We start from the raw sequence: 13,820 nt of genomic DNA, 5'->3' as shown, positions 1-13,820 counted from the left end.
GTCTCTCGGCCCGGGACGCAGGGGCGGGGCGCGGGCTGCGGGCGGGGGCGGGCGCACCGCGGGTCCCTCCGGCGCCGCCCCGAGGGCCGGATGCTGTCCCCGCGCGGGCCGCTCCCTGAGTGGCGGGGAAGCCCCTGTCCACGCGACACGCGCGCGCGCGCGCGCGGCGGAGGTCCCGCGGAGACTCCTCGTTGGCACGGTCCGGCGTCCCCTCCGGGCCTCGGGTCCCCGAGGTGAGCGATGCGGCCCGGCCCGGGCGCCCTACGAGGCCGGCGGGCGGCCGCCCTCCCCGGTGGCCCGGCGGGAGCGTGACGTCCGGGCGCGGCGGCGGCGGCGGGGGCGGTGCGCACCCTCCCGCGGAGCCCGGCGCCTCCCGGCCTGCGGGGCGGCGGTCCCGAGCCCCCGGCGGCCGGCGGCCGAGAGGAAGCGAGAGTTATTTTAAGAATTCAGGGGTTGCCTTTCCTTCGCCTGGGGGGAAGGGTGTGAACGTCATTTCTCACTTTCCTGCGTTATCTCTGGCGTGTGTGTGTGTGTGTGTGTGTGTGTGTGTGTGTGTTTGTGTGTGTCTGAATTACCCCAACTTCTTTGCCATCTCAGTAACTTGAGTTCAACCCGGGTTTCACAGTTTCCTAGCTGAGTGTGAACTTGGGCCTGTTATTTGAAATTCTCGGTTTGGGTTTCCTCATCTTTAGAACATACCTACCTTCTGAACTGTTTATTGCACGTAAAGCCCCAAGCACATACTAGGCATTCCATAAACGGTGCTGTTATTATTGCGAATAATTTTGTCCATAACAACGAGGCTCCCTGGTTCTTTGCAATTTGATGGTTTTTACACCCAAACCTGCTTGTCAGATTTAGCCACCTGACCTTACTAATAAATCTGCAGAATAAATACACCGGAGACGTGCTGTCCCAAAGCAGCGCCCCGGAGTCTGACTCACCCTAAGAACTAGCCAATGAGGAGATTTGACTTGCTTTTGATTTCTTGGCTACCCCGCAGCCGGCCGTAGGGTTCAGGAGGGCAGGTGCGTTCTCTTTGGCCAGCACCATCTAAAGTTGTGGGAAGGGGAATATGCGCTGAGAGAATACGGGAGCTTACTGAGTACTCCTAAGTACGTCCTGATAAGGTAAGCTCTGCTGGAAAAGGGTAGGATTCAGGTAGCTCTTGGTTCTCATTTGGAAGTAAGGAAGTCAAGCCATTTTGAGGCTTGAAGAAATTGAATTTGATCACAAGGGGCTTTTGGTGACTGGGCCTCTTTGTGTTGTTTTTTTACATCTTTATTGGAGTATCATCGCTTTACAGTGGTGTGTTAGTTTCTTCTGTACAGCAAAGTGAATCAGCTGTATGTATACATATATCTGCTGGGCCTCTTTGGATGCAGAATGGGAAAACCCTCTTCCTGGGTGAAGGACAGAGGGCAGCTGACGTAAAGAAGCCAGGAAACCCGAGTTTGGGTCTCTTCCACCATTTATCACAGCTGTGATTTGGGATCAATTATTTGGGCCATTTATTCCGCCAGTATTTCCTTCACAGCAGTGACTAGAGTTATATTATGATTTGCCCATATGTGTATAGTCTGCTTTCACCACTACAGTGAAATCTCTGTGAAAACAGCTTTGCCAGTCTTGTCCAAAATGCTAGCCCTGGTGCCTGTCACGTGGTCGAGATTGCTTGGAAGAAGGAAGGAAAGTCTGCTCCGAGCCTGGCCCTGTGCAAGGCCAAAGAACAGGCTGGCCCCTAAGGCATCTGTAGCTCACTGGTCCTCTCTGGCCTGGATTCTAAAATGGGGACTTGAGGAACTTTTTTGACTTGTCAAGTTATCCCAGCACTAGTGTTGTAAGTGGGCATTTCCACTCAGGACTGGTTTCTGTGGTGTATCACTGGGAGAGAAATCTTGATTTGGAGTGGTAAGAGGTAGCCTGCCATGACCACATCTGGGTAAGATGTTGCCCAAAAAGATGCACTTTATCTTACAATCATCGGTATTGGACACTTTTGTAGAGAACTTGTGATATCTGTGTCCCATCCCCACCCATGGCATTCTCTTAGCAGAAAAGTGATCCAGTGGGGTTGTGATTCAGTGACTTCCAAAGCCTTTAGTTCCATTATATTTGTATTAAAAAATAAACCACTGAGACATTTGAGATGCCAGCTGGTTCAAATGAATATATGGACTTGTAACTTTCAACATTAAACCATGTTATTGGGCTTCCCTGGTGGTGCAGTGGTTAAGAATCCGCCTGCCAATGCAAGGGGCACGGGTTCGAGCCCTGGCCCGGGAAGATCCCACATGCTGCGGAGCAACTAAGCCCGTGCGCCACAACTACTGAGCCTGCGCTCTAGACCCCGCGAGCCACGACTACTGAAGCCCACGTGCCTAGAGCCCGTGCTCCACAACAAGAGAAGCCACCGCAATGAGAAGCCCGCGTAATGCAACAAAGAGTAGCCCCCACTCACAGCAACCAGAGAAAGCCCGCGCACACACAGCAACGAAGACCCAACACAGCCAAAAATAAAAATCAATAAATAAATTTAAAAATACACAAAAATGTGGGACCATATTATCCATAAACAAGCCCATATTAATTTAAAATCTGTATAAATAGGAATATATGTCCCCATCATGAAACACTGTTACAGCCCACTCACACTGCTGATCTCAGCGACCTCTGTGTCCTCAGGCATGGACAGTGCTGACATGGAAAGGTCATCACAGTCATTAGTTGGGGCATTGATCAATGACACATTGATGGCAGAGACAGCCTTGGACCTTTCCTGGGCTCTTTCTGGCAATGATGGTGCTGATACCTTTTGCTTATCCAGGGCTCTGAAGCCTTCTGAACTGTGATTTCATTTGAACCTCTCATGACCCCCCAGGGTAGGCAGGGACAGATACCAAAAAAAAAAAAAAAAAAAAGAGTTTAGGCATATCCAAGGTCACAAGCCTGGTTAAGTGGCATCGCTGGGCATAGTAAGTATGTTTTCTGGCTCCAACTCTAGAGTTTTCCCCCTTTTCTGCCTTTGGACCTGTAGCAGGTACTCAGAAGTAATTAACCTATCATCTAATAAACATGTTTAAGACAGAATCACGAGGTAAATTTCTTCTATCACTCGGAAACTGTCTGAGCTAAGGGGCTGTCAGAGCAGATGAGCAGGTGTACTGGCACGCAGGGTACTTAGGCTCTACTGGGGAGCTAAGTTTCTGTGCCTTTCAGCTCGGCTTCCTGCTTGGGGCTGGGGGAGCTCTGATAGCTGCCTAGGTGACACCTATCCTGGCTGCTGTCACAGCAGCTCTAGTGACTGCCTTGGGGGCTCTCCAGTGCTTACTGGTCACTATAGAAGTACCCAAGTAATACTTTGTAAAGGAATTCCCTTCAGCCTCGTTATAAACCCTACGAGCCTCCTTGTGTGGTTGTTATAATAGGGAGAGTCGTCACTTGAGGGCAAAATATAAAGTAAGGAGAGAGGGCCCGCGGGATGCACATGGAGACACGCTGCCCGTTTCCGGGGTACCTGCTATAAACAAGGCTCGTCCTACGCCCACACTGCTACACTAGATAGACATCCCCTTCCGTCTTTTAAGATTGATTAAGAGCCGGACAGGGAAGAGGAAGTTGGTCAGAAGTACTGAAAGGTTTCTTACAGCTGTCTGCTTTCCTGATACTTAAGTTGTGAAACTTTGAGCTCACTCTCTCATCATTTCTGACATTTATTTTGAGTAAGTTCCCATTTGGGGGAGAAGCCCAAGTGTAGAAAATAGTAGGGAAATCTGCCCATTGAGGGATTCGAATTTTTGGAACAGGCCAGTTTAAAGACTTGAACCTTATTTTAGATACCCTTGGCTTCCGTTAGCTGGAAGGGCTCCCTTGTAATTTAGAACAGCAAGTTTCAGGAATTACTGGGGACGATGTGTTTAAAAGGCTTGTCCATGCTAACAGGTTGCAGGGTCCTGTTAACAGCCTCGGTTCTTAATTCTTGGGCTGCTTCTTCAATCTTGTCCTGAACTTTACTTTCCCTTAGTACTGACTGAGCATCAGCATTTCTTATTTGCTGCCAAGCTATTTCGTGAAAGTTGTATTTATAATCAAGAGACAGTTTCCATTTGTAAAGAACTCCTCCAAAGTGTTGGTTATCTCACTGTGCTTTATTTGCATTTTATTAACCTCAGTGTATTTCCAGTCTCTCTTCTCTAACTCCTCTCTTCAACTCTTTCCCCACTATTGTACAGAGCCTTCAAGTCACGAGTTGATAGGAGTTGACCGTTATTGGTTGATCTCGGTGTAACTGTGTTCATTCTTCATCACGCTAAGATGTATAAGTGATGTTCCACAGAACGGGGATACATTAATAGAGTCCATCGGGGTGGGCGTTTCTCAAGGCTGGGAGCTCTGTCTCCTCCTGGTGAGCTTTAGGACACAGGGAAGAAGTCTTCATCATGAGGCCCAGGGGGTCTTTAAGTGTGTCTCATTTCCGTTTCACACTTCACACTCGAGACAAAGTCAGGTCCTGCTGGGCCTGGCCCCCGTTTCTGTGAGCACCTAAGGGCACGCTCTTTACTGACCCCGAGTCATGCTGGTTGGAAGCCCTTCGCCCCCTCTCCCCGGTTCTCCGCCGTCGCTCTGTGGGCCCAGCGTGGCTCCGCCGTGTCGTGCTCGGGCGGGGAGCCGTCGTGGCTCTTCGGCGCTGGTGAGAGTCCACGGTGAGGCGGGCGAGATGGGTGTGGACACGATCCGCCTCCAGCCGGGTCAGGGGCGCCCCCCACCCCCTCGGGCCTTCGGGGTGGCTCCGGTCGCCTGGTGAATGTTAACCCCCGGGGGCGGGGAGGCGGGGGGAAGCTGGTCCAGAGAGGCCGTCTGGAGAGGGAGGCCCACTTCTGCTTTCCACGGGGAAGCTGCGGCACGGAGAGCAGAAGTGCGGCGGGAGGCCCGCGGGAGGAGGAGGCCGCCGGAAGCGATGCCCTGGCCTTCGGCACCACCCCGCGCTGCTTTTGCTTGCGGGTTCGGGCTCTTTCTACCACCTTCTGCTCTGTTCCTTTTCAGTTGTCCTTGGGGGGTGGGGGGTGGGGTGGGGAGGGGAGAGGAGGGGAAAAAAGAATGAGCCTAGCCCTCAGGGTGGAGCCTCTTCGGGCAGAACCGCGTGGCGGCCATGCTGGAGTTGTCAGCCACAGAAAGATGGACGTTTTGAAATTCTGCACCATGGAAACTGTTACAAAACTCTGAGTGGACGTTTTGAAATCTTTTAATGTTCAGGCATTGTAATAATTTCTTAATCCTAACTACAGTGTTCGGTGCTATTTTTAAAATTCCTCAAGCTATAGCCTCTTGTTAAACATTTGGGATAGATCAGTGACTTTCACACTTCTTCACCTTGATCCGTAGCAAGAAACATCATACTTTATCTTGGATCCAAATGCGCACCCATCTGTATGCCAAAAAAAAAAAAAAAGAAAAAGAAAAGAAAGAAAGAACATTTGGTGAAAAGCCCCTCCTCCCAGCTTGGTGGGGGAGTCTGACCCCAGGCAGTCCTCTGAGGCCAGCTTGGTGAGATGGGGCAGAGTTTAAAATGTACAGAGGTGGGACTTCCCTGGCGGTCCAGTGGTTAGGGCTCGGCTTTCACTGCTGTGGCCCGGGTTCAATCCCTGGTTGGGGAACTAGGACCCCACAAGTGGAGTGGCCAAAATAATAAATAAATAAATAAACAAGTGAAATAAAACGCTCAGAGGTGGTCCCAGCAGTTCCACAAGCTCCAGTCCGGCGACGGGGTTTATTACGCAAACATAAATTAAGATACATCCATACAATGAATGGTATACCTTATAAATGTCTTTAAAAATAGAATTAAATTGTACTTATCGATATGAAAGATGCTTTTAAAAAGCTGAACACAAGCTGAGACGTAATATGTGTGACCATTTCTGAACTAAAATATTTCTGTGTGATGCATAATTATAAGCTATGCACGTGAGTAATTATTTTATACTAAAGTTTTCAGTACTGATCATTTCTGGGTGATGGGCGAACGCTGATTTTTCTTTTGTGTAGATCTCTATTTCGTTACAAAGAGCATGACATACGATTTTAGGACAGCGGTGTAATGGGCGATGACGTGTAATAAGCCAGGGTGGCGGCAGAGGGGAATTGGAGCGATCAGGAAACTTTGGGGCAAAAGTAGCCCTTATGATGGCTGTGTGGATATCATTTCAGGCAGACCCGACTCTGGAGGAGCTCATGCGTTGCAAACGTTGTAAGCAGCCAGGATATTTTCCTAAAGAAGCGTCCACTTATATTTACTTATATTTAGGGCTGAGTTTCTTGAGAACCTACCATGAGTCAGGCCCAGCATCGGGAGGAAACCCCGCAGGGGAGAAGGAGCCGCGGGGGGCCGGGGGAGGAGACTGGTTCCTGCAGCATCACTGGGCAGCCAGGCAGGGGTGGGGCTGTTCGCGCAGGCGCCGAGGACCCTTGTCCCCAGGACTCAGTGTTGGATTGCACTGTGTAGACGGAGGTGAATGGTGGAGCGTTTTGGGGGGCAGCCATTTTTTTCCCATCACAATCAACTTCTTGCCTAGACTCTTCCGTAGTAAAGTATTGGTGATGTCGCCCAAAAATGAAGAGACACTGAGACACTCATTGTGTGCTCTGAAGAGGAGGATGATTAACTCGGGGGAGGAACGGGGACTTCCACAGAGGTTAATCCGGGGCCAGAAAGTAACATTTATTGCTACGTTACATGACATCAGACTACATCATTTATAGTCAGTAGCGAGGAGGAACCTGATGACTGTCCCGGATGGTGATGAGCTTGTCCAGACATTTATCTGAATCTTCTTGATGAGGCAACACTGCTGAAGAAATCAGTTCGGAGTTGAGGTCTAAGTTTCTGTGGGGTTATCGGTATTTTCCGTCTGATTTAAATGGAGACTAGTTATTGTACGGCGGCAGCTCGGTTGTGGCATTGTTCTTACCACGTACAAATTAGTGTATTAAAAGCATCGCCGTAGTTAGGAATGGCGACGGCTGGACAAAATGGCATAATTTGGCAATTATGCGAGGAACGCCCTCGCATAATCAGACACGGCATGTTGAATAGCTGATGTATTCAGTGCCCACGAGGGATTATTCATTTTAACCTTGAGAAGAGATGGTATATCATATGGTGGAAAGAAGACGGACTTCCAAGTTAGACAAACCTGCGCCCAGTCTGCGCTCCAACACTTGTGACTTATTCTCACCATTTCTTCATTTATAAAATGATGATAACAGCACCACACCCGCTTCTCAGGTGTGTGGTGGGGATTAGCAGAGTGAATCCGTCATCTCTGACACAGTTTCTGGTACACAGCCGGCACATAATAGTACAAGGCTTAGACGCTGTCTCAGCGTCCGTAAAGTTCAGAGTCTAGCGGGGGAGTCTGTCATAGGCCATCCTTCCCAGCACGGTGTTTGCCCTGGGCTGGAGCCTCCGCTGTCATGGGTCAGCTGAATTTCTGATCTGCCTGAGGTACCAGGAATTGCCGGAGGCTACAGGGGTGAGCTGGATGGCCTCTGCATTCAAAGATGCCCTCAGGAGTGGGACACGGGGGCATAAATGTGGTTTTCAGAGTCTGCTCAGCGCTGCCCTAGACGTGTATGTACAGAGTGCTCTGCAAACAGAAGCACAGGGCTCTTGGTGACAGTGAGGGGACGATGCCTGAGCCCTGTAGGATAGGGGGAGAAGGAATTCACCAGTCGGAGGCGTTAAAGGGAGGCATCCTTAAAGAACAAGAGACTTCATAATCTGAGGAGCGACATGGGCGTAGTGGATGCGGTCCCTGCTTCAAAGAAAGTTCTAATATACAGTTCATGGTCATCAGGATAATCAAACAAGCACCGAAAGAGTTAGTTTTTGTCTCTCTGGACCACATCGACTTTTCCAGTTGTTTCAAATTTAACGATGCCAAATCTATTTAAAAAAAGAAATTCAACAAGTTGAATTTCATAACTGCCTGCGTATATATTTCACTTTATGGTTTTCAGTTATTTTAAAAGCTTTAAATAAATGAAAATAACCACTAAATGAGGATTTAATTGTCATTTGCCATAAATTCCTTTACCAGTGGGTAACCTTTCAAGAGTCTAGGAGAAAAAAAATTTCTGGACGTTTTGGTAAATGACTCAAATGTTACCTTATTGCTGTAGTTAATGTCTTCAACTAAGGCGGCCTAGTACAGCCCAATTTAACAAATGACGTGTTCTGCCTGGCGTCAAGTGTCAACCACGGGGCTCTTGACATCACCCATCTACCTTAGTATCAAGCATGAGAAGCACAGACTCTGAGAGAAGGAAGAGATTTTTGTCAGTGTGTCTCACACATAGTCACTTTCCCTTGAACACTGGGTCTCAAAAGTTAGGGTCTGTCCCAGGTGATTCCGACGCAGGTAAGGAGGTCATATTGTGAAAAGCACCGTGACAGGGATATTCCTGTTGCCCAAAGCAGCCCGTTTCATTTTTGTCCAGCTGTGGATATTAGAAACCTTTTCTCTCATGCTACAATGTTTTATTTCCATAGTTTCTGCTTGTCAGTTCTAGTTCTGCACTGTTTTTGCACAGTTGAAGCCAGCCGCTGTCAGATTGACTGAATATCTGTCCACTGTAAGTACAGGATGTGTAGGGACATGACTGTTGGCCTGTCTACCCAGCACTATTACTCTGCCTGTCTTCCCAACAGAACCCAGATCACATCAGGATCCATCTTCTCCACTGAAGTTTCTGCAGACGTTTTCTGCGTCCCCATCTACAGGGTGGCCCTGATTGGTCAAAACCTCTTATTCTTGCAAGTGATTGGTTCATGAATGGTGTACTTTGGGTTGGACGGTAATCAGTAAAAAAAATAATGCTCCATAGATGGTCCTAAGATACAAACAGAAAAGGAGTGGGGGAGGGAGGACAGAAGGGAAGTGAGACATGGATAAAGGATAAAGAAAGAAAAAGCCTTATGTGAAAGTCAGGAAATTGGAAGGAAGATAGTATAGGTTATCCTGATTACTAATTTGTGACGTACACAGTAGGTGGTTGTCTGCTCTTTGTTTCTCCTAGTCACACAGACCGGTGTGGCATTAATGCTGATAACTGGGCTTCTGTAATCACGATGGATTTTTTGAAATGTATATTTATTGAGTACTGTGTGTTAGTCATTGTGGTGGGTGTAAACCTTAATAAGTGTGAACTTCCTGTCCTAAAGAGTTGATCGTGCTCTATTCTCTCTGGGCTGTTCACACACCAGAGGCTGACAAGCTAACTTGCTGTGGTCCTGGGTGTAACCATCACCTTGCTCGGGAAATCCCTGGGCATCTGAATCAGTGCACAGAAACAAGTAGTTCTGGTAAGAAGGAAGGCAGTGTGTAAGTGGTTACAGCACAGGATAGGGAGAATATGGAATTAACCAGAAAACCAAACACAGAAACAAAACCCAGAAAATAACAAATGTTGGTGAAGCTGTGGAGAAATTGGAGCCCTTGTGCACTGCTGGTGGGATTGATAAAATGGTGCAGATGCTGTGGAAAACAGTCTGGCAGTTCCTCCCAAAATTAAACACAGAATTTCCTTTTGATTCAGCAATTCCACTTCTGCGTATAGACCTCCCGAAATTGAAAGTGGGGTCCTGAAGAGATATTTGTACACCCATGTTCATAGCAGCATTATTCACAATAGCTAACTCAAGTATCCATCAACAGATGAACGGATAAACAAAATGTGGTCTATACATGCAAGAGAATATCATTCAGCCTTGAAAAGGAAGGAGATGCTGGCACAAGCTACAGTACGGATGAACCTTGAGAACAGTATGTTAAGAGAAATAAAAGGACAAATATTGTATGATTCCATCCACATGAGGTACTTAGAGAAATCAAATTCATAGAGACAGGAAGTAGAATGGTGGTTGCCAGGGGCTGGGGGAAGGGGAACGGTAGTTGTTCGTTGGATCTGGAATTTCAGTGCTGCAAGATGAGAGCTCTGGAGATGGATGGTGATGGTTGCATGAGGTTATGAATATACTTAATTGTACACTTAAATATGGTTAAGATATAAATTTCATTATGTGTATTTTATTACAATTTTAAAAATGAGTTTTAAGAAGTTTGCTCGATAAGCAGAAATGTGTACGAATAGATGAGGGTGGTCTGGAGGACATTTCATTGAGTTTGCTGAGTTGCCCTTATTCTGACTGGGGCACCTAGCTAGCTGACTGGTGCTCAGTGGTTCGCAGGGACGGGGACAGGGTCTCTAACTCTGTGTTAATCCAGGGCCAAGTGGATTGATGGCTGACAAGATTCTGTAATGGCTGTGGCGTGAGTTTATAATGGAGAATTTTACCAAGGCAGGGCTTGGGATTGGAGAGTAAGGAGGAACTTTCTAACAATCAGAGCTGCCTGCAGGGGACCCAGCTGGGGTGTGAAGTGGTCCTTCTCCATTACAAGTCAGAAGTTTGTAGGCGCAGGCTAAGTGACTCTCTTGCAGGACCTTTCAGAAAAGGTGAACTAGATGGCTCTGAAAGGTGCTTTCTGATTGGCTAATTCTGTTATTTCTAGCCATGGACCCCCAGTTCCAAATCACATAATAGGAAAGGATATTTCTAGTGGAGTTCTTCTTCATAGGTGTGAAGAGGAGGATAGTTTTTATGCTTTCCCAGTGTCGAGGTGGTTTTTTTCTTCTAATTTAAGTGTAACGTACATGTAGCAAAATACAAACACAGAGGTAAGCCGAGCTCCAAGCAGACCCTCATGTAACGCCCCCCCCAGACGGAGAAGCGGAGCGTTGCTCACACGCAGCGTCTCCGGTTGCACCGCCCCTCACTCTCTCTCCTCAAAGCATCTACATTCCTGTGTCAAGTTTTAGTTGAGTTTCCCGTGTTGGCTTTTTCACAATAAAGTGTTAGAAATTGAAAAGCAGTACAAAGCCATTTGGTTTGGCAGATGAACAGCTTTTCAAGCTGTGGGTTTGGCTGGCATCGGCATCTCTGTGTTGAATGACTGCAGTTCAGTGGGAGGAGGACAAGTCCTGGTCTGGTTTTATACCCTGGCTATTCAGTTGCTAAAATTCTCACACTGGGTTTGATCAGAGCCTTATTTACATACCTGTTTATTCAACCATTAGTTAGTAAAATTAGATGGCGCTCGCCATACATAGCTTGTTTTTCTACCCATCTCTGCATAGCTCAGTAAATGTATAAATGCAAATTTAGAAACCTGGGTGTGATAAGGGTGGTTTCCAGTGACCCACAAGTAATCAAACATCCTGCTGTGTGACACAGAGCCAGTGCGCACACAGACATTTAAAAGCACCAACTGGCTTTGTGAATTCAGTTATAATGGTCTTCATAAAATGGGACTCTCTTTTTTGATGTGAAGAAACACAGTACCCTTATGACTGACTGTTTGTTCTGCTTCTCGTAGTTTTGACATTTATTTTTGTTGGGGGTGAGAGAGCGCTGTCGTTTGACCTGCGGAATGCATTAGCCCATGAAGTAATGCTTCATCTATTCATGATTCAGAAAACGTTTCTTGGACACTTGCCGGTCATGAATATGCATGCATTTGACTTGCCCTCCCATCCATTATTCTGAATGGTCGAATTGTTCCAATATGCTCAGGAAGTTAAAATATTTTTTAAAGTAGGACGAGGAGTATAACTTTCTATTTCATGTGAAATACGAAGAACGCACACAGGCAGCAGAGTACGGAGGTGCCCATCTTCCTGCAAAGGAGTCACAGTTGTGGTCCAGAGGCCAAGGCTGGGAATGACCCCATCCCGGGGGGGGCGGTCACTGAGCCCATGGTTTGACTGCCTGCAGTTCCGGCCCCAGGTTCATCTTCCTCTGGCCACAGGTGCTGATGCTTGCTGTCTGCGTTTTCACCGTTGGATGACCTGGAAGATTGGAACCGGGGCGGGGGGGGTGGGGAAGCTGGGGATGGAGGTGGGGGGCGGATTAGCAAGGGGACTGGCCAGAGCAGGGCAGGTTTCCAGTGAAGAAGTGTGTTCCTCAGCTGAGAATAGAAAAAGAAAAGATGGGGAAACAATTTAGCCGGCTTCCTTACCCATCTGCTGGAGATGGTGAGGTGTGTGTTGGTAACAGTCTAGCAGCTTGTGTAACTGTTGCTCCACGGTTACCTTGAGATGCCTGAGGAACAGGATTACTCGTACTAGTTATTCTCTTTTAGCTCTTCTACTTAAAAAAATAAATAAAGGTTCTCTCCAGCAGCATCTTCCAAGATGGTAGGAAAGGGCGGTGTTATTAAGCCTGGATGGAAGTTACTAGGGAGGGAATACTGAGAAGCAGAGTTTTAAATTCTGAGGGTGAACTGTGGGCATTTGCCCTGCTGCATTCTGCTGCCTCCCAGCCTGCCCCCCGCCCCGCCCCTGCTGCCCCGGGGTGATGGCATTGCTCTTAACCCCCAGGTTTACCTTGCGGGAGCCGTGTCTGTGAGCCCCAGCTCCCCACCTGGAGAACAGTCATGACCATAGCCTCTTGTGGGCTCTCACAGGGCTCAAGTGAAATGGGATCATTTGACAGACAGCGGACCTGGTCACATGACCTGGCTCCACCTTCGCAGGTATGAATTCTCACAGTTATAATCTTGGGCAAGTCACTTGACCTCTCGATATCTCCCTGTGGCCACGTGTCGTGTGAAGATTCATAACAGGAGGTCTTTTGAAGTTCATCTGTGATTATTTATGTGGATGTACTTGAAACATAATAGAGGCCTAACAAACATTTCCTATTTGCTTTTCTTTTTGCCCAAGTAATCAGTTTTTGGCCGTCATCGTCTTTAGGGAGCTTATTCTGTGCAACGATATGGAAATGACTGAAAAGATTTTGCAAAGGCTGTGGTCGTCTGAACCTAGATGCGCACTTGGACTTGAGCCCTAAGTGCATTTTGAAATGTTTGTCCAAGCTCAGAAGCACCGTTTGTCGCTAAGGGAAAGAATGTTTGGATGAACGATGGACGAAGGAGGGACCACACCAGGATGACTTAACTTTTCCATGCTGCCTGGGCTCTGCAGGGAGCTAAAGGACCTTTCTGGCTCATAGGCCCCCAAATCTAGACTGTCTTACTTACTGAAGACTGGATAATGATGAGCCTCACGATTCAGACCGAACTCACTTTCTTCAGACCAGAGACTGATGTCTGAGGCTCAAGGAGAAAAGGAGCTAGGAGTGGTTAGTTTGTCACAGAAGGGAAAGCCAATGTCTTTCTTTTCTTTTTTTTTAAAAATTTTATTTATTTATTTGTTTGTCTATTCATTTATGGCTGCGTTGGGTCTTCGTTGCTGCACGTAGGCTTTCTCTAGTTGCGGCGAGCGGGGGCTACTCTTTGTTGAGGTGCGCGGGCTTCTCATTGCGGTGGCTTCTCTTGTTGCGGAGCACAGGCTGTAGGCGAGCGGGCTTCAGTAGTTGTGGCACGTGGGCTCAGTAGTTTTAGCTCGCGCGACCTCTAGAGTGCAGGGTCAGTAGTTGTGGCACACGGGCTTAGTTGCTCCGCGGCATGTGGGATCTTCCTGGACCAGGGCTCGAAACTGTGTTCCCTGTATCCCGGCAGACCGATTCTTAACCACTGCGCCACCAGGGAAGTCCCCAATTTCTTTCATAATTGGAAGAATCGTATTGGGTTGGCGAAAAAGTTCATTTGGGTTTTTCCGTAACGTCTTCCTTCCTCCCTTCCTCCCTTCCTTCCTTTCTTTCCTATTTTTTTTTTTTTTTTTTTTTTTTTTTTTTTTGCTTTGTTTCTTGTAGGATTTTAGTTCCCCAACCAGGGATTGAACCTGGGCCATGGCAGTGA

At 47.8% G+C, this 13,820-nt stretch overlaps 1 protein-coding gene across 1 annotated transcript in view; it reads left to right on the top strand.

The window, feature by feature from the left end:
- Positions 1-216: 216 nt before the first annotated feature.
- LYN (LYN proto-oncogene, Src family tyrosine kinase) overlaps positions 217-13,820 on the top strand; it is a 111,031-nt gene continuing 97,427 nt past the window's right edge. The window contains exon 1 of the mRNA XM_027128073.1: positions 217-233. The gene's annotated coding sequence lies outside the window, so the exon portion shown is untranslated. The remainder of the gene's footprint in view (positions 234-13,820) is intronic.

The sequence above is a fragment of the Aethalodelphis obliquidens genome, unplaced genomic scaffold, assembly GCF_003676395.1.
Source record: "Aethalodelphis obliquidens isolate GAN/ISIS:26980383/991018 unplaced genomic scaffold, ASM367639v1 scaffold33, whole genome shotgun sequence".
In the NCBI taxonomy this organism is placed as follows: domain Eukaryota; kingdom Metazoa; phylum Chordata; class Mammalia; order Artiodactyla; family Delphinidae; genus Aethalodelphis; species Aethalodelphis obliquidens.
The sequence above is the reverse complement of the archived record's forward strand: the minus strand, read 5'-3'. Positions and strand labels throughout refer to the sequence as shown.